At 34.3% G+C, this 14731-nt stretch overlaps 1 protein-coding gene and 1 long non-coding RNA gene across 10 annotated transcripts in view; both read left to right on the forward strand.

Annotated features, from left to right (window-relative positions):
- The window catches only part of DPH6 (diphthamine biosynthesis 6), a 178132-nt gene that overhangs the window by 19495 nt on the left and 143906 nt on the right, over nucleotides 1-14731 (forward strand). The gene's annotated exons all lie outside the window — the stretch shown is intronic.
- On the forward strand, nucleotides 11744-13871 carry LOC128085922 (uncharacterized). Its single transcript, XR_008209164.1, has 3 exons — nucleotides 11744-12144; nucleotides 12594-12672; nucleotides 13111-13871. It is a non-coding gene; the product is annotated as an uncharacterized LOC128085922 (long non-coding RNA).

Consider the following 14731-nt stretch of genomic DNA (forward strand, 5'->3'; position numbering starts at 1 on the left):
TACTGAATATTAACACCTTTTTGAAAGTGATTGCTTGAGAATGCAATGTGAATGTATGTTAAATTTATTGTATTATTTACAGATACTGGCATCTGAGAATTTGAAAATGGCAAATCCATATGTAGATCTTTCCCTCCTTTGCATTGTCTTGTTATTAAGTGAAACAGGAAAACCGGATTTTAAACATATGATAAAGATTATATCACAAAGCTAGCTACAAGGAGAATAAACAAAAGATTGCTTGGATAACTGATACTTATTATTATTTGATTGTGCAATATAAATGTTTTTAAAGTATTTTTAAGTGAAGATAAAAAGACCTAAAACATGTGCATGTGCATACCTTTGGACCAGGCATGTGAGAGAGTTTGGAATCTACACTCTCATTTGCAGTAGAAACTTTTCCAGTGTGAAATAAGGGATTACCAAGCTTAGTTGACCACCTGCTGCTATTTCAAAGGTAGGAAACAAGTATCATGGGCAAAATTTTTGTATTCATGAGGAAATCAGGGTTTCTGTGGGAAGTTTTATTTAGTTGATTTGTTTGTTGTTTTACGTTATAGTTGCTCCATCAGCTGGTAGGTATTCTTAGTGCTGTGTTACTATCAGCTGCTTCCAGTATGGTTATATCAGTGTCACTCCAGTGGATTATCCATTTTCGGCATAATTATTTTGCAAAGCTGTAGGAATTTTGTCTGCCAGAGTACTCCTGAAAAACTAAAGATTTTGCCATGTTATAATGCATTACAGAATAGAAACTACTCTTCTGTTTTGCTGCAGTGCAAATGCAAAGTAATATACTTAAGTATTTTTGAATATTTTTTCAGTCTTCTGCAATGTTGAAATATGTCAATACTAGATAATGTATGCAACTTGAGTTGCATGCTCCATTATTTTCCTTTTTTATCACAGTATTTTAGCTACTTCAGACTTGAGCATGAAATCGAATTTGCAAAAACATGAGATCTTCCATGCTATTACACTGAATTGTATGCATTTGTAGTTTTTATATGTTGTTACTATTTGCGTGGAAGTAATTTTGAAAAGTACCAGACTTTCTGTATTTTGACCAAAGCAGAGTTGTGCTTTTAAAATGAATAAAAAATAAACATTTTAATGTGTCGGAAATTCAGAACCAGGGGAATCCTTTCTGATTTCAGGCTTGTTTTCAGACAGTGCTTTGGCATGCTTGTTTGTAGCAAGTGTTTAACACCTAATTCCTGGTTTCTTTTCACGACTTCTGAAATCTACCAGAATTTTTTCCTCTCCACTTAGCAACATGCAAGGATGTATTTATGATATATTAAGAGGTCAGCACAAGTACAACCTGTGTGTAAAATACTTAGGTGAAGAAAAGAGGGGCAAACTATCCTTAAATGGTTTGTACTGAAATTGCTTAAGAGAAGACTTTTTATTTATTAATTGAAGGATTTTTTTCTCAAAGTTAATAATTGGGTTTAAAGTGGTTCTCTTCGTTTCTTTAGGGTGGAAGATAGTAGCATTTGCAGTCTTTCAATTTAATTGTACCTACACAGATTCCATCCATGTTTAATTTTCACACCAGACATTATTTTTGTCTTTATTGGGTAAGGGTCATCTCTTAATGCCTAGTTTCTCATTTCAGCAAAACATAGAACTGTTCTTTCTCTTTGGTCACTTGTTGATATGCTTCAGTAGGTGTGTTTGACAAGAGGTTACATTCCTGTCAGTACATGCATTTAAAACTTTTACATTCATGCTATTTTATTAACTGTATCTTATTAACAACTCTTGTCTTAGACCACACATGGAAGTCCTCTGGTATTTTATTGCTTCAGATGAATGTAGGTTTGCAATTCTTGACCTCTTTCTATTAAGCTTGCAATCACAAAACAACTTTATGATAATAAAGACACTGGTTTAAAACATTAAGAACATAAAACCTTTTCCATTTAAAAACTGACATCTCCCAGTAAAACATAACAATTTCATTTGAAAGCCTGATATAAACATTTTGCCTCCGTTAAATGAGACAGTTATCCCTCTGATGGGGTTCCTGATTTTTCTTGGCAATGTTTTCTGGCCTCTAGCTTTTCCTGATCCTTTTTAATCTATACTTCTCACCATTTTTACTCTCTAATTCCTGTATTTCTCACTCAATTGTTACATGTTTCCCAGCATTTAGCTTTCATGTTTGCCCCAGAAAGCTGTATGCTTTTCATATCTCTAACACGTTGCTAATCTACCAACATGCTTCTCATTCATGTTCACATACCAGTTCTGGCACTCCCATGGTGACTAAAGGCATCTCTTCTGCTGGGTTGGAAAGCCTTATTTTCACTGAATTGGAAAAAATAATTTTCTTCTCAATGGCAATTAGTATGAGATGTCAGAATTTCACAAGATTGAAAATAAATTTCAGATTTTTTCAAGTTGATATAATAAATAAGGATTGTGCAGATTTTATCATAAAATTAAGATTTTTTTGCAGTTCAGGCATTTTTAAAATAAAATTTTTGTTCTGTGCTTTAAAGGAGGGTGAATTTTCTAAATTTTATTTTGTCGTATTGCAAAAACTCCTCTGAAAGCTTGACTTTGCTATGTATTTCTGTTGCTTTTGCTTTTTCTATAGTGACCTTTTTCATTCTTTCTACATTTCTTTAAGAAATTTCCCTTCAGAGTCTTTTGCCAGGCAGATCCTCAAACATTCCTTTCTTTCTGTTATCCAAATTCTCTTGACCTTAGAGAAGTAAACTAATGATCCCTTAACATGTGATCTTGCTGGACTGAGGCAGTGTTGTTTGCATATATTACTTTTTTCTTGGAGAATTGCGTCTTACAGCTTTGTCTGGATTTAGGGTAAGCTAGACTTGTGAATCTATATTTTAGGACCTGATTCAAAGGTGTATCGTTTCTAATATAAGTAATATCATATTTCCTTTGAGAAGCATCATGCCTTTGTAAAATGAGATGGATGGGATAGATTTGCATAGAATACTCAGGAATGAATGATCTCCAATATCAATTTTTAATGAAAAATCTGAATGATATTTGCAGGTTTTGGCCATTCATTTTTGTGGATATTGCACTCAGGCACTTGCCCTTGACTTACTGAGATGCAGAATCTCCATTATGTAGGCGAGAGGTTTGTAGAAGAAAATTAGATACTGAAAATTCCTGTGAGATGAACGAACCTCAAAAAACTGAAATTTATCTCTCTGTGTTACTAAACTTGAACAGCTCAGCCAGTCATTCTTGCATTTAAAGTCCAGAAATACATCTGGTTTGCAGTGCCTTGCATTTACTTTGGCATCATTTATGTGTAGGTGAGAGAATGTCTTACTTTTTATCCTGATTCAAAAGACCCTTCTTGGAAAAAGTGGATGGGGTCATTTTGAGTCAGTGAAAAGCTTCAACCTTGCTTTACACTGGAGTGAGCCACATCTTTAATTGGCATCTGCAGGCTGATCAGGGCATATATTATTCCAGTTGTCTAGATGGCAGAATGTCTTTTTTCTGACCTGGAATTTCTAAAAACTTCTGTAAGAAAAGCAGTAAAAAAAAGTAGGTTTCATTCTGTGATTTTGTGGAGTAAGCACATGTATAAACACAAGAAACTTAAAAACATATTGTATATTCAGTATTGTAAAATGTATTTATTGGAAACAAAATAAAACTGAAACAAGGTATTGAAAACATAGGTCAAAGGAAGAAAGCAGGAACATGCTTGATCGACCATGGCATTGAGTACAAAGTCAACGAAGGTTTTTCTATATTTCTATATTTCTATTATGCAGTGTATCTCGTTATATTGAGGAGACAAGGGCAGTGGTGGTTACAGTGTTTTTCCAAACCATCATAGAAACATACTATGCTTCTTTTTCTTCTGATATGGAAAATATGAAAGCTTTTGGTTAGAAGATGGTGGATAAAGTTTTTACATGTTTCACTGTAGCAACTTTCAGGTTTGGCTGAGAGAATTAATATTATTCAACCTTACATTTCTAGAATTCAAAATAGCTCAAAGTATGAAGAATTGTTAATGAACTCTCCCATTGTAACTTTTAAAGATGCAGAATCAAATTTAATTAGATGAAGTTGCAAATGAAAGTAGAAAATAAGAAAATGTAGCTGTGAATTCAAATATTTTCAAAGAATAATGGTAAAATTACTAATATACTCACATAAATTAACTACTGTGCCATTTGTAGTGATGTGGTAGTGCTCTGCAGGGAAAGGAAGGAGGAGAGTGGTTGTATTGATTTTTGTTCATATCTGACAACAAAAAATATTAGGTCTAATGATGAAGTCATCTGTATTAAAACAATAAATAATTAGTATATGACTGATTTTACAAAGACTTTTCAAGTATTTACATACCACTGGTTATTGCATTTGATCAGTGTTTACTGTTAATGAATAGTCTTCCATTAGAGAAATTAATCTTGTAGTTATTGCAATTGATGACATCATCTGAAATTTATCCCATCTTTCACATGCTGTGTGGAGTGTAGTGATTATTCTGCACTTTTGAAGAAGTCTAATTTTTATTTTGTGGTAATACTGTTCATTTTCCTTAAGGAACACAATTCCCAAGTAATACAAACACTATTCCTGTTGTTTTATTGTATTGTAATGTAACCATAAATGCAGTGTTAAAAGCTATACCAATGGTGTCAGACTCCTTAAGGACTTGAGAAAACTGTCGTAGCTTCTAAAATAACTGATAATCTTTTGTGGGTCAAAAAGAGCAACATGCTGTATTGCTTAGCTTTCTGCTTTCTTTTTCTCAAGGTTTGTCTGAGATTTAATTTTATGTGAAGTACACAAAACACTGTCAGAGAAACATTATCACTTTGTAAAAGCTGTTTAGAATATGGTCTGGCACAAAATGTGCAGAAAATTAAAAAGAATGTTCCCAACTTTTTTGCATAGAGCTGAGTTGTATATATTCTTTGTAATTGTGGCAAAAGAACAGTTCATGTGAATGCATCTTTATATTTGCAAAATATATGAGCTACACAAGCTCATATATGTAATTTAAACATTTTTAAAGATGACAAACATATACAGAGAGAATTACATTTTAAAAAAATTGTGTGTTTTGTGTTGTGCGCATATGTATATATGTATATCTGAGTGCAAATGTATGCATTTCTTTGCAGTTCTGAGGGGTTTCTGTCTTATCCGTTTCACAATATTTCCTTTAAATGCGTATTTTGATTTTTCTTTTGGTGACTAGGTCGAATGCTTTTCCATTACAGTACTAAAAGAATAATCCACTTTAACACAATATTTTTCCCTGAAGGGACGGTCTTTTGTAGTCACATGATACTATTTTTCTCAGAATGGTATTAAAATTCATGATGTAGTGATTTTTATCTTGACTCATATTCTTTGTTCAGACTGTAAAAAAGACTAAGGAGTGTTCGTAGTATCCTGCTGCTAAAAAAGACCTCAAAAATCAAGGAGATGGGGCAACCTCCCAAGCAGTACTGATCTTTTCACAATATTCGTAAAGTTCACAGTGTAAAATCTAGAAGGGTTATAAATGCATGGCATGTTTATAGAATTTAATCAAACAATCAACAACAAAAAAGCAACAGCTAAGCATTCCAAGTTAAGCAAATTTGAAATTAAATAATCCTTTAAATTTGAATTTATAGGCACCCATGTAGACAAATGTATATTTTCAAATATTTTAAGATGCACTTCTTGGCACATAATCATGTTTCTTGTTATATGATTCTTTAGTATTTGAAAACAGAATTTTTTAGTATATAGTTCTCAGAAGAGATGTGTATACTGTATTATTACAGAATGAGCTTTATTGTAATACTGCAATCATAAAAATTAGATCTGTGAATTTTTTATCAGAGGTAGAGCTTTTAAATGTATTTAATTATTCTTCCCAACATCTTTAAATCTTATATTAAGTGTGGGCCTGTTGTACACAGTCCAGCAGTGCTAAATATAGTGGATCTATAAGGAGGAATGTGGTGGGACACTGAGCAGATACGTGCTACCTAGTTCAGCTAGCACACTAATTAGCACATGCATCCTTCATATTAAAGCTTTTACACTTGGCCTTTTCTTAGGACAGAAAATATGAGAGGATATTTTAAAGCTGTTGGGGAAAAAAAACCTTTTCTTCTTTCTCTAAAATCAGTCTGAAAAACCTGAAGCACTTGACTGTATATTCATTGCATGTTGTGTAGCATTGTTTTCTTCAGTGTAATGATCTTTTTCTACTACTTCTGCATTACACGAGAACAATTTAGCAGTTTTTCAAAAGGTTAACCAATCATATTATACTCTATATCTTTTCTATATGATTATAGATTATAATATAGGGCTATGATTAATTAAAATACTTAATTGAATTTAAAGAATGATTATAGCAAATATTCTTATAGTCAGATCAATTTTAACTTTTGAGTTCTGCAGTTTGATTAACCTAAAATACTCTTTCAGGGGAAATAGAACTCATTTGTGCTTCGTTTGCTGGAAAAAAATAACAATACTGTTTCCGGTGGTATACCAAATTACAATGAAGTTATTAGTTTTGCCATCAATGAGAGCAATGAAAGTCTGTCATTAGTATAATATTTTAAATTACCTTAATGAGATGTAAAACTGCTGCTTAGCAACTGGGGCTTGTCAGGCTGTGGAGTGTTCTTTTTGTTCTTTTCTTTTTTAACTCAAAACAAAAAATTAAAACAAACCTGCCACTGTGAACTACACGTAGCATCTCATGCAGTTGCACTTAGAAGTGTCTAGGCAATACAGAGCATTGTACAGAAAACAAGACTTTCTAGTAGTGTCAAACAGCATTTTATTTTGAGGTTGGCCATAGCCTATGTTGCTTTTTTTTAAAGCAAGATTTTCCACTAATGTAACGCTAGTTTCGAATTGGACAGAAATAGGAGGTAATTTTTATGTTAAAGTTTTGTTTTAATGAATGGTTCATTTATTTTTTTCACGTGTTTGAGATTTGCTGGAGATTTAGTTCAGCATTTTAAGATGTATGAAATGCAACAATTTTACCTGACTCATAGAAGTAATAAAGATATCTTACTACATTCTGAGAATATACTGTGTGATATTTCATTGTCTCCTTTGATAGTCTTCTACGATATAGCATACTATTTATCTTCCATGATTGAAGCTTTTTTGTTAGATTTAAGCAAAAGCGTGGACCTCTTTTGATACTTTGAAAATCTTCTTGTACTGAGCAAAGTCCGTTACTGACAATTTTGATTCTCTTTAAAAAAGTAAAATTCATGAAAAGGAACAGATGCTTAAGTGTAATCCAGTATAATCCTTTTTTTTTTTTTTTCTTTCCAAATCACAACTAGCTAACAGACCCTTTTCAGTGTGTTGCTGCTGGTTATCCACAGAACCAAGATGTGGTAGCCATCATGTTGCTGTCTGGAATCTTGCATCCAGATGCTCTTGTCCTTCTGTATGTGATCAGTGCACAGGGACCAGGAACAAATCGCCGTTTCAAGGCTCCAAAATAAAAGCAGCAGGCTGACTTGAATTACTCTGTGGTACAGTCCATTTGCATTTCTGGAAAAATATGCTTCTACTTACAGTAAATTGATTGCGTTTTTCATTTGTCTGAGCTCTCTCTTGTACTCTGCTGTAAACTGGCACTTCTCTGCTATGTATATAGGATTTTTCAGACTAGTGGACTGTTGGAACAATTTGCTGCTGTAAGCAGATTGATTTGATCTAGAACATCCAAGCAGTGCTGTATTCCCAGACTACTTGTTAGTTACAATGACACACAAGTGATTTAGAAATTAAAAGGCAATGTTCTGGAAAGAAAATGAGGATCTGTCAGTGGGAAATAGCCCTGCATCTTGTAATTAAAATGAGTGGCCAATTTTATGGATTGCATAAAGTATATTATAGGAAGAGACAAGACATGGAGTCAGTGAATGGCTGCCCTGTTGCAGAAACATTGCCAACTGTGGAATATTAAAGATTGTAAGTACCAGAAAGCAAAAAGGTAAAATTAATGCAAACTTAATTCTATTCTGTCCTTTAATATTGTTATGCCAGTAATGCCAACTTAGACTCTGGGAGGCATTAACAGTTCAGGCTTTTTAGAAAAAGTTAAAAACTGTATTGAAGGTTTGAACACAGCCAAACCAAATAACAGTTTATTACCAATCTTGGTTTGGATGGTTCCTAATATATGCCATCCTGGGAAACTGATTGAAAAGGAATCCTATCAGTTTTCAGGATTTTTGTCACTGATTTCAAGGACATTGTGCTGGGATTAATACAACCAGCTATGAGTAGGAACAAAGCATTCTACAAGGCCTATCCAGAAGTAATGCCTCCTATTTTATATGTTGGCCCACAGTGTCTGTAGAGGACAGTGTTGCTATGGCAGTAGAGGCAGATATTCCCACCAAATATCCTGTTATATTTTTCTGCTGTGCGACAGATGGCAGCAGAGGGGCAATCTGACAAAATGGTGTCTGACATGAAAGTGCATATAGAGCAAAGGTGAGGAGCAATGTGAGACAATGGGTTGTCTCTGCTGGTGCAGATTTTATGAGTGCAGCATGCAGGCTCTTCTTCATCATTGGAAAAAATGCGTAGCAGATGGTGGCTATGTTGAAAAATAATGCTTTATAGCTGAGGATTTGCTCTTCCAAAGAGTGTTGTGCTGTTAGTATCTCTTGTTGTTTCCATGGAAATAAACAAAAGGCATTATTTTCTGAATCTACATACCTTTACCATAGCTGTGTCTTCTGTATACTGCTGTACTTAGTGCAACATTTTTGTAACACATCTAAGATGTTTTCTTTAAGGAGAAAAAAAAGTGTTATTTGTTTATGGTGTACTCTATTTCCTTTCCTGTTTTAAGTGTTTATTTTTTAATTAATTCTCTACATAAACTTTAAGTAAGCTAATGCAAACATTTATTTATTGTAGATGTGAGAATGCTGTTATTGAGATTGTATTATTAGGCTATCACTCTACATAGGTTATCATTTCTAAACAAAGGCATAGACAATTTAAAAGGGTTTGTGGCTAGGTGGCTGCATTGAGCATTATATTTGGAACTGAGATTATATAGAAAAGTACTTGTTTCTCCTGTGATCAGGAAATAGGAAGAACCCTTGTTTTTTGCTAGACATTCCATTGAAGAGGAAAATTTGAATCTTCATGCAAACTGTCTAAAAGCTTGTCAGAGAGTGCTTTTTAATATTGTTTTGGAACGTTTCTTTTAGTACTTAGAAGCTTTGCTATCATTTTAGGCATTCTTAGTCAGGATATAGGTAGCAAGTTAAGAAAGTGATACTTCCCCTCTGCTTGGCACTTGTACCTGCACTCTTGTGTGCAATTTGGGGCTCTCTGGGAAAAGTAAGATAGTAGGCATATTGGACTGAGTTCAGTGGAAGGCCACAAAAATTCATCATCAGAGCACTGATGCTTACAGCATGCAAGAAGATGGTTCAACCTAAATGAGATAAGGTAAATGTTACGTTTCCAGGCAAATTTCTTCTTGGACATTCATTAGCTGGTAATTTTGTATTCCAGTAACCTATTGCTGCACTGTAATCTCCTTCAGTATAATACATGCTTTATATTAAAAATTGAGACTTCAACACTTTGCTGAGAGGTGTTACAGTTTTGAACTAATGTGCTCTGATTGTAATCAGCATCTCAGGCAAGTAGTAATGAACACTTTTGGCAATGCTTGCATGACTTGTCCAAATATTGCACTGAATATATATTTTTTTATAATGTCAATCAATCCTAAATGGAAATTCACTTACTCTTATAAAACGTGTGTCTTGGTTTCAGCTGGGTCAGAGTTGATTTTTTCTTCATACTGTCTTGTATGGTACTTTGTTTTGGCTTTAGTTCTTGCTTAGCAGTATTGTACAGAGTGAAGCAACTTTCAGTTTCTTAGCTTCTGTTACTGACCAGCTAATGAAGGGAACTAAGGAGACAAAAGAAACTGGGAGGGGACAGAACCAGGAGAGATGACCTGAAATGGACAAAATAATATTCGATATCGTATGTTATCATGTGGATTAAAAAAAGCTTGAAAAGCAGTGGGAAGTTGGCCAGGGGAGCAGCTACTGCTTGGGGAAAAGCTGGGCATGGGTTGGTAAGTGCTGAGCAATTGCTTTGTACATCACTTGTTTTACATATGTATAAATATATATGTATGTCAATGTTATTGAGTTGAACCGACTATCCTCTACCTGGTTGTGTGGAAGAACCATGCTGCATATCTCATCTAACCAGGACAAGCCGTTGTGTCTGTTTTGTAGATGCTGTACTGGATTTTTGTTTGGTCTTCATTGTGGAAAGGCAGATTGCCATTGCCACGTAGAAATTGGTCCACATGGAAGTTGTGCAGTGGAATGCTAATCTGAAGAAAGGGGGGAAAGAAACTTGTGTGCATATTTAAGAACATGGTTTTTGAATGCTTGTTTATACAGTTTGCTAAAGATACTACTAAAAGTATAAATGTAAGAAAGTCTGACTTGTCTGAAGTCAGAGTATGATGCAGAGGGGCTGATTAGCAGTATCTAAAACATGTGCTTTTAGTCAAGAGAAGATCCAGATTTATGATTCTTTTACCTCTATTTAGAAAAAGGTTTGTCTTTGGCCATCCATTGATCTGGAACATAATATGAAGGCAAGTACTTGCCTTCATAAGACCAATCTTTTATTATTCTTTCACTCTCACGAAGACACATGCAGTTTTAGCTGTTGTAATTTTTCAACTTAAAGTCATAAGCTATTGATTCTAGTTAAATGTGTAAGAAGTGTTTAAAAATTTATTGTCAGCCTTTTATGATAATAACTGTTGAGATAATTGCATTTGATTGCAAAATAATTGCACTTATGGTCACCAACACCTAAGATTACCAGTCCAGCATGGGAACAGACACAAATGTATGATTAATTTAACTGTTCTGTAAATGTTCACTGACAACCTATTGTTATAGTGTAATGTCTTTTATTTAATCTGGAGTCGGCCATGCTAAATTTGGTTATCAACTTAAGTACTTTGTCTTTGTAGAGGTAATGTTATAAATAAGATTTACTGAAAGAAGGGTCTGCAAGCAAGTCTGCTCTGTAATTATTTGAATATTTAGGAGATGAAAGTCACAAAGGTGAAGCATATGTTTATGTGAAAACAAATTTCTGCACAAAATGTGGGATTTTTTTGTTTGTTTGTTTTGGTTTGCGTGTGTGTACAGACTGTTGTCTCCCTGAAAGAGATTTTGTAGCTTATGTTGGTGGCATGTAGTCTTCTTGTGCACTCAGTTGACTTGTTTATAGAATTGTGGAATCCTTGAAGTTGGAAGGGACCTTTAAAGGTCATCTAGTTCAGCTCCCCTGCAGTGAACAGAGATACACACAGCTAGACCAGGTTGCCAAGGTCCTGATCTGATCTAGCCTTTAAAGTCTTCAGCAGCGGGGCACCCAGCGTATCTCTGGGCAATCTGTTCCATCCTCACCTCATTCACTATTCTCACTGTAAAGGGCTTTTTCCTTATTTCTAACCTAAAACAAAAGAAAGCAAAAAATTTTCAAGTTCTGTAAGAAAGCAATTAATTAAACATTCCATTAACAGGGAAGTTACATTACATAACAGATAGGCCAGTTACATGCATTGTTTTTAGCATTACATTTTAATTAGAAAAAATGAATCTAAACATTGTTCTAAATTAAATACTTTAGAAAAAAAAAAGTGAAATATTATGATAGCTTTCAAAAAAAACCTCTTCATATGTGTACTTGTAATCTCTGAAAATGTTTAGTATATGATATAACATTTTTTTAAAAAGTCATAAATAAATGAGTTGCAATTCCTAAGAATAATTATTCACTTTGGATATGCAGCTAAATGAAAAACAGTATGTCAGCAAAACTTGCTGTTATGGCGTGCTGAGTTGACTATAGTGGAAGATTGCCCTGATTTTATGTATTTACTATTCATAACTTAATTTTAGCACTTTCAAACCGAAGTATTTCAGTAGATTTACTGTTGATACTAGACTTGGAGAATGTTATTTCTGTCTCTTTTTCTGTTTCCTTTTGCATTTACAGTTATGTGCATATGTTCATGTGTGTACAAACATACCCCTGCACTCACTGAGTCTTTGGAGCTTCCAGGTAGCAAGAGGACCATGCAGTAATTAAATGTTGTTATTAGGAGATTGCCATTAGATACTGAAAGCTGTGACTGTGAGCTGATGAATACATACTCAGTTAATAGGTTTAGTGTGTATACGCATGCAGTATTTCAGTAATTGCATCTGTAAAACTCTTGAAGTTATGCCAATGGTTATGCGTAAATGTATTATTGTGTGTGTCTGTGCTCTACGTAGGGCGTTTGTAAAAATGATCCTAATTAGCTTTTAAGATGGATTAGTTACACTGTTATGCCCTATTATCTCTCTCTGTATAGATACTATTATTGAAAATTAATTTGCTTTGTACATGTGTCAAGCTCAGCTCACTGAAGACTAACAAAGTTCTTCATGGAGGTGTTCAGACAAGAATTTAATATGGACCTGCATTAAATTCATTTTCACCCCTGTTTTTGGATTACTTCTTCCTAGGGAATAAAACGATGAGATATATGTTGTGTCGTGTCTCTGAGCAGATGATGGAAAAGTTCAAGATGACTTGTAGTGATCTGTAAGTGCTTGAGATTTATAGCGATCTAGAGAATGTTACTATACAGTGGTTTTTCAATTTGAAGTTGAAAGACTTTTTTTTTCCCGCAGTAAAACACAGCCCAGCATTTTTGCGCTTGTGTTTAAGTCAAGTAGGTGGTGACATTTCTTTACAACTCTTGAGATGGTTCTGCATCTCTTAATAAGCTTTCTTAAGAAAGTAATGCAAGAGGATTCTATCCCACATCCTTTAAAATTAGGATCAACCAATCAGAGAAGGAGACATTAAACATAGAACTTAAATAACTACATTTCAGCTTACTTCTGTTTGTAAATATAAAATTAATTTTAACAAAACCAAAAGGCTTAAAGGAGGTAATTTTTTTTTTTTTTTTTTTTTTTTTTTTCTCCTGTGAAGTATACTAGTGTACTTATTAGCAGGTATTATTTTGGATTACAGAACTGTCCATCTTCACCCTGGTTGATTAGTTTGTTGGCTTCAGCAAGCAGACCTCTTACTATTCTTACTATTCATGGAGTCTTCTGAGGTGATGACTGAACATTTTGACAGCGTAGTTTCAAGAGGCTGATTTTTTTCTTTTTTTTTTGTTAATGATATCATTATATATTGGACATATACACTATGGTTAATATCCAAGACTTCACAGCATTTTTCATACACTGAAATGGTATAATGGTTTTGTGATTTTTGTTATATGTATTTGACTTCATAATATCATGTAGAACACTGGGAGTTATGTGCTGAACCAGCTCATAAACTGATGACAAATAGTAAAGCTGAAAGTACTACACATGCATCTCTGTCATGGTTTTGTGATTTTTGGTTCTTGGTATTCCACATCATAACATCATGTGGGGCACTGGGAGTTTAACTGTTAATGCTCAAGTTCTGGGTACCTGCCCGGAAGAGAAGAAGAACTACATTCCCCAGAGGACTTTGTGGTCATAGAGAGAAGATATAACTTCAGGCAAGGTCACCTGATGTGCTCTTTTTTTGTCTGCTCTTCTTTGTCGGCTCTCTTCTTTCGTCTCGCTGCTGCTCAACTGAACTGCGCATCTCACCTCAGCATTATGGTGAGGCCTATCCACCTTATGTTAGAATATGTTAGATTTATTAGCTTCAATTCTGATTATATTGTATGATGGTGTGTTATCTTGCATTCTGATACTATATTTAGTAAATTAGTTTGTTTCTCCTCAGATCGTTGCTGCTGGTTTTAATTATTTTGGGGTCCCCTGTTCCCTTTTTCCAGAGCCGCAGATTTTGCGAAATCCCTCCATCCCTCTAGTCATGGAACTGGGCTGAACCAGCCCGTAAACCATTGACATTCTCCTTGTGAGTGCAGTATGGATGCTGTTGGGAAGAGATTTGCAGTATTTTGGCTAGCAGTAAATGTTATTTTTTCATTGTGAATTGGGACTGTGTTTTGGCTCCGAGAGTTGATTCATTTTGTGAATGAGAAGGTCATTACTTTTAATGTCTTTGTGCTTTGAAGATACTTGTTCTATTTGTGTTTCTTTTTGGTTTTTTTTTTTTTGAAGATTTCCATTTTTATTTGCTTGTCTCAAAGCTACTCCTCTCTCAGTCTCTTTCTGTCTTGTCCAGTCTTATATCTGTTGATTTGTCTCTTTTTGTGCTATTAAAACCTGTTAAAAACTTGCTCATGGAAAACACTAGGGAAGTGTCTCATGAGATTAAAGTAAATATGATTTTTTTTTTATTTTTCATAAAGTAGCAATTCAAAAAAGCATGGAATTTTCAGAAAAGGAACACTGTTACTGTAATTCTCTACCTCCTTTTCTCATTAGTACAGCATTGCCACAGGAAAAGAAAAAATGAGCACCATTAAAAAATTCAAGTGGTTGGGAACCTCAGGAGATAATCTAATCCAAACTACTGACTGGTGCTAGGTCAGGTGTGAGGTCCAACATGACTGCTCAGGGCTTGCTATCCAAAGATTGAGACAGCGTATCATCTGTAGGTTTCCTTTTTTACTACTGCTGTAATACTTTTTGCATAATATTCCATCTAAGCCTCTAGTGCCAGCTTGCACTTCTTA

Source organism: Tympanuchus pallidicinctus, unplaced genomic scaffold (assembly GCF_026119805.1).
Source record: "Tympanuchus pallidicinctus isolate F22 unplaced genomic scaffold, pur_lepc_1.0 scaffold3, whole genome shotgun sequence".
NCBI classification, from domain to species: domain Eukaryota; kingdom Metazoa; phylum Chordata; class Aves; order Galliformes; family Phasianidae; genus Tympanuchus; species Tympanuchus pallidicinctus.